Here is a 24,060-nt window from a genome sequence, read left to right on the forward strand (position 1 = left end):
TACTGAGGTCCAGACCACGCCTGGGTCCATGCCTTTATCCAAACCATGTGTCACTGAACATGCTAACTGTGAGATGGCTTTTTCTACACAGATCTCGGGAAGGTGGGGGTTGCATACTTTTTTTAGCATGTGGTGGTTTCACACTGGTGGGCAGCTAAGTTCCAACACACAGCCCTCTTGTACCCCCTTCTAAAAAGAGCAAGGAGAAAATACGATGAAAAAAGGCTTGTGGTTTCAGATAAGGACTAGGAGATCATTCACCAACTACTATCATGGACAAAACAGACAGCACAGGGAGATTAATACAATTTATTGCCTATCTCTAGCAGACTAGAACAGTGAGTAACTAAAAGCAAACTAAAAACACCTTCTATCCCCCTCTCCCCCTCAATCCACCCTCTTCCACCTCCTCCCCCTGAGCAGCACATGGGAATGGGGAATGGGGGCTACAGTTAGTCCCTGACGCTTCGTCTCTGCTGCTCCTTCATGGTCACTCTCTTCCCCTGTTCCAAATGGCATCCCTCCCACAGGATGCCATCCTTCCCAAACTGACCTCTTCAGGAACTGCTCCCACATGGCTCTGTACCACAGGGTCCATCTGTCAGGAGAAAACTGCTCCAGCACAAGTTCCCCACAGGAGGCAGCTCCCCTCAGGCCCTCTGCTCCTGCATGGGCTCTTCTCCACAGGCTGTAAGCTCCAAGCCCAGGGCCTGCTCATTTGTGGCTTCAAGCCATATCCACCTGCTCCACCGGGGGCTCCTCCACCCATGGGGGGGCTGCAGCGTGAAGATCTGCTCCATGTGGGACCCATGGGCTGCAGGGGGACAGCCTGCTCCATCAGGGGCCTCCCCACAGGCCACAGGGGAACTGCTGCTGCCTGCCTGGAGCACCTCCTGCCCTCCTGCCGCACTGCGCTGGGTGTCATCAGGTCAGTGTTTCTTTCATTTTCTCACTCCTCTCTGCCAGCTGCTGTTGTGCCACATTTTCGCCCTTTCTTAAATTTGCTCTCACAGAGGCACAAACAACATCACCCACTGGCTCGGCTCTGGCCAGCAGTGAGTCCATTTTGGAGCCAGCTGAAGCTGGCTCTGATTTGGCTCTGATCTGACATAGGACTGCTGCTGGGCTCTGCTCAGAGAGGCCACCACTGAAGTTCCCTGCTACCACAACCTTGTCATGTAAACCTAACACATAGTACATCCATTAGTGACCCTAACTCTCTCTCTCTCTCTCTCTTTTTTTTTTTCTTTTTTTTTTTTTTTTTCACTAAGGACGTGATCTAAAGCTCAGTGAAATCAGCGGAACCATTCCTAAAGTCTGTAATGAGAAATGGATTCAACCTCCTTGGTCTTTTGCTTCTCCTGCAGCATTTTTCTTTTTATCTTGGTTCCTCTTTCTCTTTTTCTCCATCATCAAATTACTGTATTCATTAACATTACCAAGTACTAACATGATCAGTGCATTGAAGTAAAAACAGCAAAATACACACAGATGTGAACAACAGTGAATTCAGAAAATAAATGAAATTTGTTGAACAGTAAAAGTTACTTTGCTGAGAACGCCGTCACTTTTTATTTTGAAGAAACTTTGCTTTTGGAGAAAGATGTATTAAAGTGTTTTCTGCATACTTAGAATATTCTATGGTCTACATGGAACTCATTAATGTAGTCCACATACAGAAATCCTAGGGGGTCTCTAGTATACCAGTACAGTGCTGTAGATCTTAGGTAGAAAAAAAACAAAAACAAACAAACAAACAAACAAACAAAAAAAAAAACTTGGGACTAGGAAAGTGTTATAGCAACATGCTGTTTATTTTCACAAATACAATTTCTTTTTTACACTCCAGGAGGGAAAAGAAAGAAAAAAATATCTTTTGTTTTAAGTTGGCTAGTCTCAAGTGCTGGAAACTGCAAAGGAAAATGAACTCCCTTTCCTACTTCTGTGTGGCAGCACAGAGGGAAATTACCTAGGAATGAGAATCATTTCTGTGCTGCTTTTGCTGAAATGAAAGTGAGTCCATACAAAATAGAGCTACATGGAATATCCAAAACAAAATTTAAAACACCCAGGACATGTGTCATTGCAACTCATGGGAGTATAGAGGAATTGCAGTGTTTCTAACCCTGTTACATCCACCAGCACTTCATCAGCACTAGGGCTATGTTTCCAGCACTTCTGTATGTCAGTGAGAACCTTAGTATACTGTGTTTTGAAGCACTTGTTTTGTCTTCAGAGTTTCTAACTGGTTTAGCCACATGCTCAGAAAAATCCTTCGGATTTCACTTCCTCTGATATTTTTCAGGTTGGTATTGACAGGAGAAATGAAGCATTGGGCTTGCAGGCAGCTGACAAAGAGAGAGCTCCAGAGTGCTTCCCAGCTGCCAGGCTTCCCTGCACAGCCCATCCAGGTCCGTGCTCCGTGCTCAACTAGCCTGCAATGTTAAGGAAACTGGTACATAGGTCAGAAAGAAGCAATGGTAAAGTCTTTCCAAGTCCCCAGATTAGAAAAATCTTTCCTCTCAAAGAAGTAATACCATATCATGAAAGTATTTTAATGTCAGGGGTGTTAAAGTCAGGGTGCAGCAAAAGATGTCATCTTCGTAGGAGAAGGGGAGCCGGGAGGGAGGGTGGCAGCAAGACAGGCACGTTCTCATGGTGCCCCAGCCAAGTCAACAGAGCAGGGATGAGTCTAGACAGCCACAGTACAAGGTGGCCCCCAGCCACCTTGTATGGGTAGTTATATTAAGAGAGCTCTGAAAGTAAACATGGGTAAACATATCAATATAGACAGATATCTATATATAAGTATATATTCATATGTATGGTTAATAAGCACCTAGCAAACCAGAATGGCTATTTTCCATTAAACAATTTCTTCAGCAAATTCTGCCTTTTTTTTTTTTTCTGTTTCTTTGTCTTTTGCTAGCTTCAGTATCACTGTTACACAGTTCATTCAGTTTACTCTGATTCCAATAGATTAGATGATTAGATGTACATGCATGAAGACTTGTATATGTCTTTTTAAAATTAGTGTCTTGGTCTTTCTCAGTTTTATTTTCCCATCTCCAACATGAGGTGCCTTGCACTGGGACAGTTCCCTCATCACTGGCTGCAGCTCTCCTTCATCATAATAAATCACATTATCAAATCTCTTTCACATTATGTCTTGAAACCAATTCAGTTTCTTTCCACCACTACTCCTATTATAAGATTTTTCTAGAACATTTTTTCCAATTTCTATGCCACATTTATTATGTCCCATTTATGTCAAAATTGTCTCTTGGCTTTAATGGGCTTTCTTTTTCTTTTGCATCTACTTCTCTCATTTATTTATACAAAGGGACTAGAAGTACTCTTGGTTTTCATTCTGTTAGGCTAAACAAATTGATAAGCTTTGGTCACATACAGGCTTTCCATTCCTGTAGCAATACTATTAACTCTTTTGCTCTTTCCAGATAACGTCTCACCACTGCAACATATAATAAATGCTTAATGCCTTCATTTTGTAAAAGCCTCACTTGATACATCCGAGGATTGTATTTCCATTTTTTATTGCCACATACACCTAGGTGGTGCATAATAATACTTTGACTGACTAATATCCCAAAGTCTTCCTGTTTCAACCAATTGGTCTTAAGATGATTGAAGAAATTCTGATTGAAGAAATTCTCATTGCTCCCTTTGTTCATTACCTCACATTTCAAACTAATTAAATCACATACTTAGTCCCAGTTCTCAGGGCTATCCATTTCTTCTCATGTGTTATTCTGGTTATCCTCCATATTGTTAATGTCTGCTATGTTTATATTACTTTAAAACATTTATTATCTTATTCCTTCTTTTTGGACTCAAGATATTGCTGATATTTTTAGTAGCATTGGATCTGAGTTTTAAGGAATTACACCCAATTATTCATTTCTTCTTTTAGCATGAATTTTTATAATTTTGACTGTAACTCCTTTCATCCACACTGTGATCTTGTGCTAATCCACCTTTTATTCCAAGTATATAATAATTTTCCATGTGCATTGAATACAAGTAGATTAAGTGCTAAATCTTTTCACACAAGTTCTGCTACCAAAGTTTAGTTAGACACAATCCACTTGCTATTTCACAGGCTATTGTAACCCCTTTTTCATTCATCTCTGTATATTTAAATATCATTCAAAAGGTTTACTTAAGCTTCATATACAACTAATGTAAGATTACAGGGTTTTATTTAGCCATTTCTAATCCATTTCTTAGACATGCAAAATATTGGTTTGCCCTAGCTGTGCAATGCAGAAACCAAAAGCTAGAGTCACTGCTTCCAGATATGTTTTTGTGAGCCATCTTCTGTTCAGGGATGAAAGTGATGTGGTTATCTGGTCCAAGCCCATGGGGCTCAGATGTCTCAACAGGCCAGGCTGAGCAGCAGCATTTCCCATGAAAGCAGCCCCAGCAGCGCTGGGCCTTTGAAGGGCGAGCTGTGTGTAAGCGGATCTTGCCATTTCACATGAGGGACCAGGCTTTCCAAACAGGCTCAGCTGCCCCTACTGCTCTCAACTGAATCTCCTAGGAAACAGCAAACTGAAGCTGTGTTATCTTTTCCCTGGAGCCTACCCTTCTTCAGGTCCTACAAGCAACCACAAGCAGGCAGCCACAACAATACATCCCCTGGTGTGCACTGTGTTGCTGGGAGAGATGCTGGAAGCACTGTGCAGGGTGACCTGCTGCTAGAAATTCACCCCATAGATAACCTCTGATGTGGGGGTTGAATCTGGAGGGAGTGATCTATCCCCATGCTCTCTGTACAGACAGGGAGGATAAATGCAGAGCGGAGAACAGCTGACAAAAGGTGAGTACTGGGTGCGATGCTCTGTAGGAGGTATCACTGCTGTGTGGAAGTGGTGTGCAGTGAGTGGCAAGTACAAATTCTAAAGATTTCTTCTCAGAGAAATGAAGCTTTAATGTCCGTGTTTGAATAAAACCCATTTTTTCCAAAACAGTTATTGAAAATGTGGGCCTATTTATTAATGAATATAGCTTTTCGATTCTGGGATGTCATCTTGTCATGGATGATAGAATGAAATAAACAGAAAAAAAGCATTTTAATCACATTTTTGTAGATTACATGAAATCCAAAACATAATTTACATATACCATAAAAAACTAGATAGAACTGATATGGTATTATGAACAGGCAATGTCATTTTTTAATCTTCATTTTAAAAACACTTGTCTTTCTGATAAGCACCAATGCAATTGTTACAGATGCGGATCTTTTCTGCATACCCATGAAAACAACAGGGTCAAAAGAGAATTCGCCAACTCTTTCACATTCTGTGTGTTCACCCCAATTTATGAATTCATTCTAATTGTTCTTTGGGGGACCTATAATCCAAACTCTCTTGGTGCCAAACTCACTTGGATTGAGGTGAATCCAGCTCTGTGCCAGCTGAGCATTTATGAACTGGGGCTACAAGGGTGTTCAATAGACTGGAGGACATGTGCTAGGAGCTGTAAAAAACATCCATAATACGTAGGCCCTGCCTGAAAATCTTAAAGGCTAAGGCATTCTTACTCCAAACAGATTGATGCTTGCATAGCCTAACTGGCAGTGTGTCTCTACCCATGCAAGAATCTACCCCAGTCCATAAAATTGTCCATGTGCATAACTGCTGATGGGGTTAGAACAGTGGAGGCAAATGACTTATAAATGGAGCTCACAGATGTCACAACTGTTAAAAGAAGATTCCTTTACTACACTGGTGTGATACGGGCTCTGAGGTGTATAACCACTGAAACCTGAAAGACGGTCAGAGAGCTTTAAAAAAAAAAAAAAAAAAAAAAAAGGTGGTGGGCACTCAAGCCTCACAGCACACAGCATCCACCAGACCAAGTTTATGTGGTAGATACAGGTTCCCAGATTGAAAAAATACAGAATTTGGAGTTGTCCAAAGTTAGATTAGGGACCCCAGTAGTGTTACATAGTACTCCATCTTTTGCATTTAATTCCAAGAGTTAAAGATGACTTCCAGCATGGGTTCTGCTAAAGAAAGGCTGAAAATGGGTTCTCCAAAACAAGCAATGAATATTATTGAGAAAATGAGAACAGTATCCATTAGAGAATAAGGAATGACTGTTCTCTCAAAAATAGTTTTGCAACAATGCACCACAACCATTTTCCTGAAGATATGGTTACCGAAAAGAAAAATAACATGAAGATGCATAGAGATTTACAAATGCTTTTGTATCTGATTAAATTTACTATGAATTCCCCAAGGATCCTCTTAGCTTTCTGGTCTCTTTAGTTTCAAAGATAAACCAATTGAATTGATAATTTAACAATTCACATGATTTTCTTTTCAGAAGAAGTAACATCACATTTAACAAACTGAGGCTTTGTGACATCTTAAAATTATTAATAAACAAAACAAGATTTGGAAAACAGAAAGCAATGTCCATGAACTCCTCCTCATTACCATAAACCTATATGTTAAAAAATAAAAAATAAATTAGATTATGCAACACTGGAAATATTTCTGCACTTTCAGTTCAAGTCACAAAATATATATTTCCTCATTTATCCTCACTATCTTAACAAACAAAATCTCAGTAATATAGGGAGAACATTCATGCATGAGTTGTGCAAACATAGCACAAAATAGCAAGATTTGCAATGTTCCAGGCAAGTATTTTGTCAGCTACTTCTGTTTGCATGTTCCTTAGAGTGTTAGGTGTTTAAATTCTGTGCTAATAGTCTCTACACAGAAAATAAAAGCTAAGATAGTATCTAGCTAGCTAGCTGGGAGATAGATAGATAAGACTTCTGTTTATTTATGTTTTCAGACACATTTGTACTTTTCAGGCCTTTGCTGACTGTTCAGTTAAGAGCAGAATTTATCAGCCTTCCCAATTTCCAGCGTGTATTATGCTATAGATATTTTATTTTGATAATTAGTAGATATTTGAAAGAGAAGCCGTATCTTTAGACCCTGGAAAAGGGTCAAGACTTGAAGTCTGTAGTACTGAATATACCTTCTTGAAGATTTTTTGCTTGCTATTGTAAGAGAAAAACTACTATTTTATTATTATTGTTATTAATCTGGAAAAGCACAAATACAGGATGGGCCATGACTAGATTGAGAGCAGCCCTGAAGAGAAGGAGCCCTGGAGCCCTTTGTCAACCAGCAGCCCTGGGGTTGACAAAAAGTTCAGCGGGAGCTGACAATGTGTGCTTGCTGCCCAGAAAGCCAACTGTATTCTGGGATGCATCAAAAGAAGTGCGGCCAGCAAGGAAAGGGAGGGGATTGTCCCCCTCTGCTCTGCTCTCTTGAGACCATGCCTGGAATACTGCTTTCAGCTCTGGGACCCCAGCACAAGAAGGACATGGACCTGTTGGAGTGCGTCCAGAGGAGGGCCATGAGAATGATCAGAGGGCTAGAGCACCTCTCCTATGAAGAAAGGCTGAGGGAGTTGGGGTTGTTCAGCCTGGAGAAGAGAAGGCTCTGGGGCAGCCTTCAGTATATAAAGGGGGCCTACAAGAAAGATGGAGGTGGACTCTTTATAAGGGAGTGTAGTGATAGGACAATGAGTAATGGTTTTAAACTAAAAGAGGGTATATTTAGTTCACATATTACGAAGATATTCTTTACTCATAGGGTAGTTAAGCACTGGAACGGGTTACCCAGAGAAGCTGCAGATGGCCCATCCCTGGAAGTCTTGAACAAAACCAGGTTGGATGGGGCTTTGGGTAACCTGATCTAGTGGGTGGTATCCCTCCCAGCTGGGGGCTGGAACTAGATGATCTTAAAGACCTCTTACAACCCAAACCATTCTATGATTCTGTGTTTCTAACAAATGTTAGTAATAGCCAAGAATCCATAGGAGAATATAACCAGAGAACTAAATATAACCAGAGAACTCAAAGGCACAGTTAGTCATCCATGTCTAAATATGCCTAAATGTGATTCTGTTCTTAGACTGAATCTTAAAAACTGATTATTAAATGTTAATCTAACCTCTAGGAAATATGCTGTAACTACAACAAGATTTTTACCTCTTGTAGAATTATATCTATGTAGCAGTGAGCCATGAATAGGTGTGAATTTAGGACTATGTCTTCATTGAAAATGGTATAATGGTATTTCTGTCAGCAGGATATCTTCTAACTAAAGTAGCCACCCTAGTCTAACGTCTAACAGACAAGATCATTATCTTATATCATTACTTCATTCTTACTGTAAGATAGCTAAATGAGGCCACCCCCTGGCCATGGTTCACCTCCTGATAAAAACTTCACTGATTTTTGTGCTTGGTTCAAGCTTTACAGGAGAATAGCTAAGACATGGTAAGTTATGCCTTTCATCAGTTTGCTTAAGGCAGACATTTGGTTGGCATATATGGTAGCCATTGTGTCCTAAGGGCACAAGCAAAACAATTTTTGTACAGAAGCAACATCTTCTACTGCCACCTGATGTACTTAAAAATAATAATAAATAAATAAATAGATAGATAAATAGATAAAAATAGCACACCAACAACAGAAATAAAACAGACTCATGAGCATGAAGTGAACTAAAGAAAGGCTGTTTTGCCTGGAAAGCTGTCTGTTTTGTTGGCCTGATGAATGACATTTTCTTTTCCTAAAAGCTCTGCTCTAGATATAAATTGTCCTGTTAGCTCAGGTGTCTTCCCAGTCTTTCCAATACAGGCACAGCTGTAAAGTGTTTGCTCAGTTTCAGTATACCAAAGGTGCTGCCTTATCTTTTGTCTAACACAGTACATCTTGCTGCTAGTCTAGTCAAGATGTTTTTGTGTCTCTTCTGGAAATTATTCATATCCAAAATCACAGATCTAACATCCTTCTGATATAAGCTTATGCTAAGCAATGTCTACACACTTTCCAAAATTGTGTGTGCCTGTATCCTCATGTATTCTTTGATCATGTTGAAAGGATGAATCCATTTTGCTTGTTTATTAGCCCCAATGAGTGCATTCAGTACATGGGTGGAAATATCCCATTCAGCATGTTAATTACAGATGCACACTAGGGGTTCCTTTGTGTTCTGAGAGAATACAGTTCTTTGATTACACAAGACCTAAGTGGCATTTCAGAATATCAGCATTAATAACTCATTCCTACAGATCCATCAGGTAGAATTAAAATTAGGAAGAAGGGTTATAACTTGTCAAACTAGGTTTCTAATTAATGGAGTTACTTGTGTTACAACTACTTGCTCTTTCATAGGCTGCATTGTTTTCCTAAAGAGAAATACTAATGCTGTGGTTGTGATAATGAAAAACTGGGATTTTGAAAATCTACCATTATGAATTTACAGGTAAATATGAAACATCTATTTAAAATGTTCAAAACCCATTAGAATAAGCACAGAATGTTAGGTTTGCTCCACAAATATTTTGAATATCTTTCTGTCTTTCTGCACAGTGCTCATAATTGCGCATGATACCAAGTTCTTCTGTAGTTATAATGGAGTAAAAATATCACTCTTCATGTACAGAATGAACAATCATTTCCATAAAAACTTTTTTTTTTTTTTTTTTTGTAATTATGGAGACAGAACAGTGAGTTGAAGCTTCCAAAGCTTCATTTTGTTGTTGTTGTTGTTGTTTTTGTTTTGTTTTGTTTGTTTGTTAATACTTTTCAAAATACTACTTCCTTCCCTTCCTTCCTTTGGTTTTTACTGTACTTTATAAGTGAAGGTGAGTAACATAATCCCTCCATGGCTAGGATAGGACAAATCTTCCTAAATTAGACATCTAAAATTTAGTTGCCTATGTACAGCCTAATTCTTGTGTGCCTTTCCTTACAGTTAATGGAGAGCAATAGAAATCTTCAGGCTGGTACTCACCCTCAGAGAGAAATATAGCATAGACCTGACAAATTCCTCTCTGCAAATGTTTGTGCCTCTCCATTAACTACAAACAGACCTTAGGGTGAGGAGCTCAGGCTTTAACTTGCCACCTTCAATATGCATGGCAAACATTCCTTCACAAATCCTTGTAATTACTGTCAAATCAGTATTTACAACATGCCTCCCCTGTGAAACCTACAGGGCTTACAGACAATGGCCAAGCTATTAGTGAGCTCAGACTTATTGTGGCATAATTTGTTTATTTTGTTATTATCTTATCCCCCACTTTCTCCCTGATGGATGCTTTATACACATAAAGTGTATATTGGAGTGTCTTGACAATCCAATGGCAAAATCTTGGCTCTGTTGAAGATGGCAGGGTCAGGATTTCTTGTCCTCCTTTAAATATTATAAAATGCATAGAACAGTTAGGTCCCAGTCCTTAATATAATGCATTAACCTCTACATATCACCTCATATCACCTCTCATGTCACAGTCCTCCATAAGGAGTTAAAAAAAAAAAAAAAAAACCTTCAAAGAACATATAGACTGATCAAATATCTATAATCAGCATGCTCTACTCCTGGGGAAAAAGGAAAAAAAAAAAAAAAACACAATGTAAAATGATCCTTTCAATGAAAATTAAGTTTTTATGGTTTCCTAGTAGACTCTCCTTAAAACTAATTATATTAAACTTCTACATTCTCTGCTTTTTCTCCTCAGTAATCTCACAATCTCCAAATATGTGAAAGTAAATGCTTAGTCAGTGTGTAAATTGAGGACAATTATCATTATGACCACACAGTAATATGAAAATAATTAGACCATTGCCAGCAGCAAAAATATAAATCAAATCAGTTTGTAATAGGAACATTAATAATTTGTTAAAGATACAATCTATTGCACATGAAGATGGGAAAGCAGCTGAGCTGAGCTGCTTTGCTGAAGACACTGCTTGTTTTGAAATAAAGAGCACAAAATTCAGTGTATGTGCATCAGTGATAATCTATGGGTGATTGTGTTCAAGAGAATTTACAACCTATTCCAAACACGTGAACTCAGTGGAACTGGGAAATCGAATGGCTAAGTGGTATTTATTATGCTACCCTTATCTTTGCCAATGTGGAGGGAAGGAGTGGGACAGTTCACTTTGCCTCCAGGCATCCAGTAATGAGCCAACCAGTGGTGCATTAGGAAGTAGCGGGCAAGTGGCATTATCATCAGGTGCATTTTTAGTAGCAGAGTCAAGTAGCACTGGGAACATTATAAGTAGTGCAGTTGAGTGCTAGAGCATTGGTATTACAGCACAGAATGTACAATGGCAGAAAAGTTTTGGAAAATATAACAAGTGATAGGCCTGAAACATCCATTTTAAACACTGCCAAACTTTGAAGAGCAGCAGCTCTGAACTCCAGCTCTCCCTTTGGCACCTAGAAATCATTTTAACAGGTGAAACTTAATTATCAAATCCAAACTCTCCCAAATCCTAGAAAATCCTGGATACATTTCTGATGAGAAGAAACACAGTCCAGATACTTTCAAACCACAACAGATAGTTCAGCTAAATGGCACAGTGAACTTTTCAAAAGGAACCATAGTAAGTATAGAAGTGAGTGGGCCAAGGTAATACCCAATGTAAAATCTGATAATTATGAAAGATTTTTAAACAATGGACAGTGTTACTCAAATCCTTACAGATAGCACATGGAAAGACTTTTGAGTGTCAGGTATTACCATAAACTTTTACACAAAAGGGTCCGTAGAATGTTGGAAGGCTGTGAACATGGAGAGGGTCTTTCTCCCCCAGCTTAGCAATCTGACTCGCAGTGAATTTGTATGGTTCAGGCAGCCAAGACCTGTCCTGAAGGAAATGTATGCTAGTGTAAAAGTTACAGCAGGACTATATCCAGTTCTATGATTTTCTCCCACCCTCACGCAAATTCTTCCTTTTTACATGTTCTCCTAGGACCAACTAACCTAATGTACAGAAGATCTTCTCCAGCATTTCAGTGGAATGCTGTAAATTTTGTGAATCAGGAGCTGTGCCTCATGCTAATCTTTTGTCTTCTCTAGAGTGGTGATGAAAGGCACTGAGGTGAGGGGCCAAACACATGGTGAGGTAGCACAGGGCAGATCTGGCCTGGTGTGGTGCTCACACGATGGAACTAAGCAGGGCATAAATCTGGTGTCATGGATGTCGTGACATTATTGACGCATTCAGAGCTGGTGGTTGCCTCACATGTTTGGAATGAAGATGTTTCTGCCTATAACCAACAGAAGCAGCAGGTGATTGATATGAAATCCAGACTCTGGCTTTCTTCCAGCTCTGGGCTAGCAGTGAAATCACACTAATGCTGTAAACCATTCACATGTGGGGAAAACAAAACAAAACAAAACAAAACAAAAAAAACTTAAGCTCTTTTGCGGTCCACATTTCTAAGTCTACACAAACCTATAGATTTTCCAAATATTTTTGCTTTTGCGCTATGCAATGAAAATATGGCTAGCATCTTCCATTAGTAGCATGGGGAGATTTGTTTCATTTGATGCAGAGAAGTGTATGCTAGCTACACTATTAATGCCAACAGAGCATGAGAATGTTTCTCCATTTAAGAAAACTAAAGTCAATGAGTGGTTAGACACTAAATTCTTAGCTGTCTAAATGGGAATGAAAGACTGAAATCTGAAAGTTCTTCAGCATTGGCCCAAGTATGTTGAGCCAAATCAGAAAAGCAGCCAAAGTACATTAATAGAATATACGAAAATTGCTGAAGGAATACAAAGAATCCAAAGGATTCTTTTTATCTAACGCAAAAATATTTGAAGTCTGTGGATTATTTTTTTAAAGAAAATCTTCACTCTGGTTGTAAGCATACTTCGCACTTTTCTTGATGTTTAATTATTTTCAGCTAAAATAAGAAGTAGAGAAAAACAAGCGTGTCATTGGAGATTGTCTAGATTTTAATGAAAATTTGGATATAAGTACGTATAATGTTTTCAGCAAACTCTCTGTACTCTCTTTTAAAGAAAACTCATGAGAGGAATTCATAAGAAAGGTGTAATTGAGTATGCTGCCCTTTTTCTGCTTTACATTTGTAATGGCATATTTCCTCTGAAAAGAGGATTTCTGCAGGGCTGCTTTAGGGAGGGACCAGTGCTCCTGCAGTGCCTAGACAGATACTAAAATCCAGGATGTCTGGATCTGTAACTGGTAACAAATTGAGCTGGTCTGACAAAAAACATAGAAATAAGTGACAAGATAACTTATGTTCATGTGGAACTATCATTTGTGGGATATGTGTTATTTCTTGTTTGGGTATAGGTCAGAAGTGATAATGTACTGCAGCTCTTATAAAAGTAATACACAGCAGCAGTGCCTTGTAGATTCATGTCTGAGCTAGGTGACTGCATCTCCTCATACATCTCACGTCAATTTTTATGAGATATTGTCTCCCCTGGAATTGTAGACATTGTTCCTATTATTCAGTTATTTTCCACATTTGTGCTGCCTGTCTACCTGTTTCTGCTGATACCAATCAATTACGACTAGTTTGTTGCTATGCAAAATGAAGATCCTCCTGTGAACCTTAAAGGCTGACGCTCAGAACCTAAAATGGTTCCCATTAGAAATTCAGCATTTTGTAATAATCATCATGTTCTGAAGTATACAGAGAACCATTACCGTGGACACAGAAATAACTAAACTTTATGGAGAGTTTTCTAAATGCCTGAGAGAGAGTTTCAAGAGTGCTGAGGCTCTCCAATTTTCCATTAAGAATATGAATGTCTAAGATGTGAATCACTCTTTAGAAGGATCTACAGCTTCCACTGATTAAAAAGGGAGTGCAGAGGGCTGAGGCTGACAAAGAATTCTGCATGGTGGGTATTTGTATTTGTATAATATATCTATGTTTCACTTTGGTTCAAGAAAAATACGTTTGGATGTAGTCTGTTCCAAAACAGCAAATATGCTCAGATTCTGATTTAAATATGCTGCTTTGGATAAGAAAAACAAACACAGTATTCAAATAGAGGTGAGTGAACAGACTAATGAAATTTCCATACATTTCTTACATCCCCAGTGGTCTTCATATCATACATATCTTCATGTTCTTTTAAGATTTTCAACTGCATCACATACTACCAATGTGTTCCCATAACCTTTCTCTTATACATGTTGGATCACCTATTTTCTTCTTGCAATATGTTTAACTGTCTACAGATTTGTGTTGCTGTTTGTCTGGGTAGAGTGCAGGTTATGCTCTGGCTGTTGCTGAGCCCTACATTTGTTGTTGGGCATCCTCATGGTGAAACAGAATAGGTAACTATTCCACTTACAGCAACATATGCCGCCTGTGGGGTGCTAACATAACCCCCCCCCCCCCCCCTACTTAGTTGGCTATGTTCAAGAAATATTTAGGGACTTTATTTATTTATTTAAGTACTAAGATCAATATTGCCAAAAAAAGAAAAGTTCAAAAGTTATTGCTCTGGGGGAAATGGCTGAAAGACGAATGTGGTAGACAGACAACAAGGACAGTAACAAAAGCTCTGTTTTCTTGAGAAGGAAAGCTAAAAATATTTCAGTACATCACCCCAAACTGAAGTATTTCTCTCTGAGTGACAGATACATAAATCTGCATTTGTCTGAGCTCCTGCTGTCTCTTATTAGTGTTTTAGTGTCAGTCCTGTTTCTTTTATTGTCTGGGATTCTTCACTAAGCTATATCCTCTGGGTTGCAGCAGAAGTGGAGAAGACCATTCCAATGTGCTGCAGTCTGTGCATAGACTGTGGAAGCCTAGCCCAGAGGAGGGAATTACGCTATCAGTATTAAGCATGCAAATTAACCCTTCTCAAGGGGAAGTCCAGGGAGACTAGATTATATTACTTTACCAAATGTTTTCTGATATTCCCATTGCCAAAAATAATGTTGCGATTTCAACTTTGCAATGCAGATCCTGAAATGAAAACATTTCCCAACAGATGGAAGTTCCATATTTCTGAACAGGGATAGATAAATTGAGAAATTTATGCACACCTCAATGTTTTATTGTAAGCAGCAATGTCCTGTATTGGGACAAATATCCTCTGTGAATTTGTTTATCCTTTTCATTAGATATTGTTCACTTTTTTTTTTTTTTTTAAGTATTCACAGTTTCTATTTTTTATTTAACAATATGTTTGAGACGTCTTTTAATTCCAAAAGACAATTATTAGATTGTATTTGATCAATTGCCATTATCCATATAGTAGAGAAAGAAGATGAAGAATAAATCTGGAGAAGGATAGGAAAAGAGCAAGATATCTACTGTGTTTTTCATGGTAACATGTGCAAGTGGTAGAGACAGCCTAAGTGTCTGTGACAGTACATTCCCAGAACATTGAGCAATTCGATCACACTCTTAAATTTCAACACCTTGAAGACTTGGTAGGTGTAGCTGAGGAGAGAGACATTTTACATCAGTAAAACAGAAACATTTCTGTTTATTTTAATATATCTCTAATCCAAAGTCCATTGCAATTGGTCAAGGTCTCTTCATTAACTTAATTGAGATTTGAATTAGGTCATTTAAGTCCAAGGACGAATAAGTAGACCTTGCCATTTCTCTTCTAGTGCACAGTAAGTAAGGTTCTGTTGGGTCTTCCACTGTGAATGCCCTTTTGTGAAATCCTGAGATGTAAATTCAGGGTCTAGTATCTTCACGTCCTTTCTGATCCCCAATGCCATGCCACAATTTAAAAAGAGGCAGTTTCTAAAGTGCACTTGCAGCTGACTCAGACAGGCCTTTATCGTATTGATTGCAGGCAATGTTTGCTTTATGTACTGTTCACTACTGTAATCCTAGATATATTGAAAGTGGGATCAGGGATCAGAATAAAATGATGTGACATTGTTTAGAAAAAGGATATACACATACAAAATCTTTGTAATTACAATGCAGGGAAGTTTGATGATGCCATTACTGCATTAATTCACTCTCTATAAAAGTTCAAGTTAAAAGTAACAACAGGATCATTATTTATAACAGGAAAAGAAAAAAAAAAAAAAAGAAAAAAAAGAAAAAAAAAACTTATATTCAGACTTTAAGATGTTTCTTTTGTGTAGATCACCAGACTTTATGTTGATTTGTTTAGACAGATGTCTGGAATAGTTCAGAACTGTTCCACTGTTCATGCATAATGAGGTCCATAGCATTAATTATGTATGTAATTTCATTAGAAGAAATGTTCTCTTACAGCCATATGCAGCATGTTGCATTTACTCGCACTATGAAAGACGCCACTTTTAAATCTATCAACACTTGTCACTATAGCTGAACACTGTACCTTCAGAACATCAACCTCCAGCATAAATCTGCTGTCTTCCCATCAAAGCCAGGACTCTTTCATTCCAGCAATACTTCTGATGCACTTGTTTGCACTCAAGTTGTTGTAGATGGGATAAACCTAGCAGCTGTCAATATATGGGTGATTTTCTATCATTCTTCTCCAAATTATCTTTAGAGCAAGGACTCTAGGTTAAAAGGGAACAGCTCAGTCAGAAAAGGTGAAACATCAAGAAGCAGGGGATCAACCATATGTTTATAAAACACTGATGCCTGCTGTTCCATCGTAGGTGGAACTGGTACCATCCCAGCATTTTTATCCTGAGTGTGCAGTCGGGTGCTTACACAACTGATTGATATGTTGTCTGTGAATGGGGTGGGATGCACATCCTCAGTGCCTCTCAAGATGCACATCCTTGTTGTGAGCCTGCCGATGGAGACAGCAGTGATAGATAGTATTTCTCTGTTAGAGCTATTAAATAAGCTAATATGGTTGGAGAAGGCAGAGTGAATGTGTATAACATTTACAGAGTTGGTTTTAATGTAAGATTATTCAACTGTTCTAGGATTTACAGCTGTTGAACTACAAATATTCCCCACTGTGGACAGAGTTGTGTCAATATACCAATTCATTTGGGAGATTTTAAAATCATTAGGGAAGGTTTGCAATTGATATACCCTCAGGAATAACTGTGTTTTACCACTGTGATTTACAGCATGAGGTGCATTTGCATGGGATAATCCAAATGCTGTTTAAAGCTCAATCACTTGAAATTAACTAACCTGTTAATTCCTGACTGATCTATGCCTAACTCCTTTGCAAGGCCCAGGATGGTTTGTCTTCATGATCAAGAAATCCAATACTCACAGGAATAAAATGCTAGTGTGGCTGCTCAAAAGAGGGGGAAAAAAAAAAAAAAAAAGTGCCTTAATTGCAATGCTGTATATTGTGAGGTGAAAACAAGGAGCTATACACATTAAAATGAAACAAGTTTTTAGTGAATGAGATAACCTTATAAAAAAAAAAAAAAAATCCATTGAAGTGAAAGAATATATATTTTCTGAAATAATAAAGAGGAACAGCTCATGAACATGTCTGAAGTCAGTAAATAATAATAAAAGCCCAGTTATCCTGAAGTTATTGATTGTGATCTCCGATTTTGCTTTCTGCTTTGTCTAAGTCATTTTTAACCCTCAATTATTTTATTCAATCTGTATGTGATTTTGATTTTACTGTGCAAATCCCAAAAGTTGTTCAAACCCCAGGTTACTATCACATACAATTTCATTAAGTAGGTCTTACTGTTTAAAGTTTTGAATTCAGGAGGGAGCACAAACTAAATGCAATATGCTGAAACAGCATTGTATGATGGGGATATTCATTCTGCCAGCAGCTCTGGGCTATAGTCTTCTACTGCTTCCACAGTAATGGAAGCTGCTCCTGGGCATCCTAGTCTTGGAGTCTCTGCTTGAGCAGGGGGGTTGGACCAGATGACCTACAGAGGTCCCTCCCAGCTTCAACCATCCTGTAATTCTGTGAATGTCTGGGGTGGTTTTCTGCAACTGATGACATTTACTCCCCTACTGAACATTGCTGTGCTGTTCTGGTCAGGGACAGCCTGACAAGCTCCTGGCACATGGCCATAAACGTCCATTATACAGTATGAAATATTTAAGATTTAGTATACCTGAAACAGCTACAAAAACAAACCAAACCAAAACAACACACAGCTAAAACCTGAAGAAAGAAGGAAATCAAGAAGCAACATCTTACAGTTGTGTACACTAATCCCTGAGCTGTAAAACAATGGTCCTTTTTGGTGTTTGCTAGCCCATGGGATCTTTTCATCTTCAGCTGGTCAGTAGCACAGCTTCGAGAGTGATGACTGAATGCATATCATAGTGCCTTATGCCCTGTAAATGGGCAGGTTGTGCAGTGTGTGGGTGCACATGTACCAGGCTCAGTCCTCATGCTCCGGTCACCCCAATATATGAGAGCTGTGAGGATGCTGGCATAGTGCCAGCAGCTGCAGTCTAGATGCACACAACCCATCTTTTCCCCAAGTCTCTGAGGAAGAAGAGGAAAAGGCTTGGTTTCAGGATTCTGACTTGCTATCTGTGCCTGAAAGACCTCACCCACCTGCAATACTGCCTTCAGGATCAGGATATACAAGATGAAATCCTATACTGACAGGAGCTAAGCAACAATGCCAGTGTAATATCCTATTACTTGTTTTGGGAAAGACAGATACACACACCCCAGGCAGTCCAATCTGGCAGTAAGCCCCAAGCCCCCCAGGAAGACAAAGAGTTTATCAGTGCCTCAATCACCTTCCCAGTTCACTATGCAAATACTCTCTCCAAGATGCTGCCTGACAGCCTCTTCACTGTGCTTCTGCTGCGAGCTCCCACCAGGGACACTGCACCTGTTACAGGGGACCAGAGGTTTGCCTCAATCCTTCCCTTTTTGCAGACTGCCATAAGGCAGCACAGAGATGCAGAGATGTCTGCGTCCAGCCAGAAATCCCCTGTATCCAAGGAGATATGGGAGAGTCCTTGCACTGAAAGGATGCTCCATAGGGGGCCTGTAGCCCCACTCACAGGGCAGCGATACCCTTACACTATGGGGAATCTGTCCTTTCCCATCAGCTTGCTTGCCAAGTTCCTTTCTGTGCTTTAAAAGGATATTTTTTTTTCCTGTCTAAATGGGTAGACAAACAAATGTATTTGCCATCCCCTCCTGTCTTCAAATGCATGCTGCTTTGGAAAATGGATTTTATTACAAGTTATGGTGTATAATTTTGTGGGATCCCCCATGCTAATACATTGGCAGCATGTCACTGAAGTGTACTTAAAATTAGGCTCTCCTGTGAATTGCCATGTGCTGTTTAAGCACTGCCAGCATACTTGTTACTGTCCTAAACATAAAGCCAATCCCTGGACCACAGTGGTTGCTGAAGGGGCATTCAAGAACCGATCAGTATATGACCAGCATCACTTTGCTGCAGTTGTACCATGCCCAGAAAGATGTTATGCACAATAACTTTGTGGGCTTGTTTTGTTTGGTTTTTGCCTCCTGTGTCTTATTCGTAGATTTGTCAACCCCTACAATATCTCTAAGCTGACTGCAAAGGGAACTGCAGATTGCAAGCAAGTCAGTGACTGAATACTGCATTGCCAGTCACACATACATGGGGTATAATATCTTAGGAGAGTGGTGCAAGATCACTCAGAAACCTTCTCCCTCCATTCATTCATTCACCGAACACAGCCACTTACAAGGACCATTTATTTCTCTTCCACATCAAGGCCTCCACTTCGGTTTGCCAGCGGGAGTCAAGACTGCAGCTTGATACCTGAAAGATCTTCTTGCCTCCATCACAATTTCTCATGCTGGCCATTTGTCCGGCTTGTTTATACATTTCTCTCAGCTGTGATTGCAGCAGCCCCAGCCCCGGTGCTGCTCCGTAGTAGCGGCGGCAGCGAACTGCAAGTGGGCTGTGCCACCTAGCGGCTTCTGGGCAGCAGCTTTGCGAAGCCGGAGCTGTTCGTGATGAGGGCTTGCTTGTGCAAGAAATTAAAATCTCCTCGCTCATAAATATCAACTTGTTAAACTTTGACTTCGGTTTTAAAAGGCAGAAAATTAAAATGTATACCTCCGTCTCCAAAATGCGGTAATTAAACAAAACCCACAGGTGTTATTTTAATGATGCCAGTTCTTCAGACTTGCAGGCTAAACAAATACAGTTTGCTGTTAACTAATTATGTTGTCTTAATTTGCTGATTTTAAAAACTTAAGTGTCCTGAACAAATAAAATCATTATCTTGGATTTCTTCACCATGCCTTCTGCCTCTCACCATCTGATGCCCAGCACTGCGGGTTTTGTTGTGCAGAGCAGCATTCAGTGAGATCAGCCAGGCTCCCTGGCAGAACCTTCTTCTGCACCAGACCACAATTTGATTTGCAAATCCCCTCCCAATCAAAACCACGAATGGTCACAAAATCCCCGCTAATGCTGTCTAATAGTGACTTTGCTTGAACTTGTCTCCTTGTATTACCTTTTCAATATGTATCTTAATTAACCACAGAGAGAGCACCACTCAGTCAGTGTCTCTTTTTGAAAGTAGCTGAGCTCATTTCCCCCTCACTCTTAGCAAGCAACAAGCAAAGCAACTTCTTCCAATGAAAAAACATCTCTCAGTGACACTGTGGCCAATGTGAAACTTTCCTCTAACTTTTTCCTCTCAAAAACATAAAGACAACAAAATCTATGCATCATTTAAAGATGCCCCAGGACAGCTTTGAATTATGCAATCCACAGTTATGTGAGCTGCTGCTTAAGGGATTCTTTGGCTCTTTTGTGACACTGATCAATCCTCTCTTGGTTTTATTTAAAAGACCCAGTCAGTGAAGCATTCAAATCACATTACTCACATAATTCATTCACATGCCTGGAAAACAATGCAAATAAACACATAAGGAAGAATGAAATATATGCTAACTAGCTACACTTTTCACAGGTTGGGCCCTCTGATGAAAAATCACTCTGGCAGGAAATAATGGCAGGATTAAAACCAGCCTTCAGTCTATTTTAAGTCAGGTTCAGGTCGTTGCCCTTGTCATTCAAAGGGTCAGTTTCTCAGGTGCAATCAAATCACATAGGTTGAGGCTTGTGTGCAAAAGGTCTGTTGCTCTGTGAAAGGCACTCCCTTGGCCTGTGTTTGAGCAATCCACAGGCTGTTTTAAATCACACCAGCATTTAATATCACAAGGTGCCCAGAAAAGAGATCAAGCAGCTGCTTAACAGGGCACATCAGCCATCATGCCATTTTCTCAGTCCTATCTCTGTTTACCAGCAGGGCCAGCAGCAGGACCTGCAAGTGGTGCACCCATGCCTGTCCCATTTCTGTATGATAAAGGCACACCTGGCACTCTGGGGAATAATTATTTAGTTGTTATTTAAGACGATCACTGGAGAATTGGTTCCAAAAAATACCAATAGTCAATGCCTTACAGGTTGGGCAATTTTGAGATGATCACAGCTGGGATATTTGTACAGGAAGATTTTAGAGCCATGTTGAATTACCCATCTTGAAAATCCTGGTGCAGAGTACAGATGTACATAAAGTCTACAGCCAGCCCTCAGTTAGCCTCCTCCACTGGAGGAGGAGGCGTGGAAAATGATGACCCAGATCCACCTTCCCAGCCAGCAAATTTTGACCATCCTGGAAGGACAAATATATGTAAGCATAACAAAACAAATATAAGGCAACATAGCCTAGAGGATGCTGTCATGGACTGGAGCTCCATAGACCCAGACTGTAGCCTTGTTCTGCCTCTGGCATACGCTGTATGCATTTTCTCCACCCTGCACTCAATTTTACAGTAGCTTCTAGCTCAGGCACTTAGGCATCTGAACTGCCAAATGAGGTTTTGAAAGGTGTGTTCACATTTGCATATATTTTCCAAGAACATGTCTTTATTTATGCCTCTCTCTAGCAGTAAATTTTAATCCTGCTAACAGCAAGAATAAATGTAGTGGGCAGAATAAAGCAGACTCTTGGAGCTTAACTTATTATTCTTATTCTCTTCAAACAATGTATAGCCTTTCAAGCTTACCTGCAAAGGACAAAAATCCCTACACTGAAGAAAGGCTTTTTTTTTTTTTTTTTTTGCTAAGCCATAGACTTAGCACATATGTGCCTCTGTAGAAAGAGGAAAGGAGATTGAAACAGGCCTTTAAGACAACAAAGTATCTTTATTTCCTATACTATTTAACGATGGTTGCTATTACTTTCAGAATCTAGTATTTTGCCAGGTAATAAAAAGAGTGAAAATCAATCAAAACACAGAGCATACCTCCCAGAGGACAAAAAATCTTCAATATATAACTGACTGCCGAAAAGCAAGTGTTAAAATAACCTGCATCAGGTTAGAAGTGCTGCAATAAGAAATGGAGACAAAAACACAGACCTATAAAAGAGACAGCTCACATTTTAATTGAAGAATTGAACAGCCCCTGACAAGTCTGTGCACTGTGTCCGTAGGCACTTCTGAGAGGCAGAGCTGCAATGCATAACACCCAATTCAGGCTGCAATGTTCTGGGAGGGTTCAGGGACTCAAACAGTTTTATTATCACTAGTTAGGCATCAGCAATCCACTGAAAGCAAAAATCAGGCTTTCCCACTGGGGACACTTGGGGAGCTGACACAGGAATCTTACTGGAAGAGGTGTAGAAAGAAAAATAAGCAGGAGGTTTTACAGAGCCGTATTGTCATCACTTCCCAAAGAGAACGAGGCTGTAGTTAAGACCTCAATACTAATGCCATTAAAGTCGATGAAGTTTTAGAGCAATTTGAGCAGTGGTATGTGTCTTTTTGTTTTGTTTGGGTTTATTCCCCCTTCAGTTTTCCTCTCAGATCCATTAACACAAAAAGCAATTGACTGATTCACCTATTGTTCAGGTCTCACTTGCCTTGTCATAGCTAAGGCTTGCTCCCAAGGTCTGCTGAGCCATATAGCATCTATCGCTCTTCTGAGCACTCCATAAATAAATAGTATGAACTGTAATGAGAACACTAATGAAACGTGTAGCTGTGTGATTGAAAACTCCCTTCTCAAGCTGTATTTTTTAAGGAAAATTGAAGGGATGAATTGTAGCACCTAATGTCATAAAGCCTCCTGTGTTAATGTATTGGTTGCAATTCCACAGTATTAGAGGACACTGATATTTTGTATCTGGTACAGTCATATAATTTGAGAGGTATTGCATTGCCCAGTTAGAGATCTAACAACTGTCACTGGCTAGGCAAATAAAATAAAATAAAATAAAATAAAATAAAATAAAATAAAATAAAAAATGCAGTGGTCAAGCAAAAATGCTTTCAAACTGCTTCATAAGAGCATGGAGGGGGTCCAGCAAGGCTCATGCTGCTGACAGAGGAAGCTGGCAGAGGAGGAGAAGTGAATGGCTGAAAAACCTGATGAGCCCAGAAACGCTACCTCCAAACCAAAACCATGAATTGACATGTTGTATAACCCTCAAATGAGGCTCAGAGGACTGAAGCATCACATCTAAGGTGCTCCAAAGAACAGTGGTGAGTGGAATTAGCACCCACACCTCTGATTCCTCTTTGTGCTTGTAGCAAAAAAGAGTTAAATGAAAACTGCAGAAGCAAGTGACTTCAGCAGATGCCTGACCTACTGAAGAGACTGCTGTGGAGGTCTGCTATAGGAAACTGCACCAGAGCTCAGATGAAGCTAATTCCTCCATGAGGGAGAGAAAACCGGGAAGTATACTGGGAGAAATAAAACAAACAAACAAACAACAAAATAAACTTTCTTGTATGCTAAATGTGGATAAATCCAAGGCCAGAACTTCCCTGGGAAGAAAGAAAGTGAGTCTGCAGAAAACCCTCTTGCCTACTTTTTTTTTTTTTTTTTTTTTTTTTTTTTTTTTTAAACTCTAATTTCAAGGAGCTTTTTGCCTCTTTAAATTCAAACTGCTTTAGTAAGTTACTTGTGGCTAACATTTAGGCAGGTAGCTAGTAGGGTACTGGCATATTTAATGTCCCTCATTTCTTACATTTTTGTCACTTTTTAAACACAACAAGGTGTGCAAGCATTTTGTGTGGCTACACATGTAAGCTCCTATTATCCTTGCCTTTCATTCCAGAGCTTCTCCATTTTGTGTTGATGTTCGTGTTTTGTATTACATTATAGTGGAAAAATCTCTAGGGCAAGGACACCCTTGCTGAATATTGCTAGGATTCTCAGCACAGTAGATCTCTAATCCTGCTATTATGACTGTGTTTTTGGGACAGCTTTCAGCATACACATTTTGACAGGTGCTGCTGCTTGACTTTTCCACC

The sequence above is a fragment of the Aythya fuligula genome, chromosome 1 (genome assembly GCF_009819795.1).
Source record: "Aythya fuligula isolate bAytFul2 chromosome 1, bAytFul2.pri, whole genome shotgun sequence".
Taxonomy (NCBI): Eukaryota; Metazoa; Chordata; class Aves; order Anseriformes; family Anatidae; genus Aythya; species Aythya fuligula.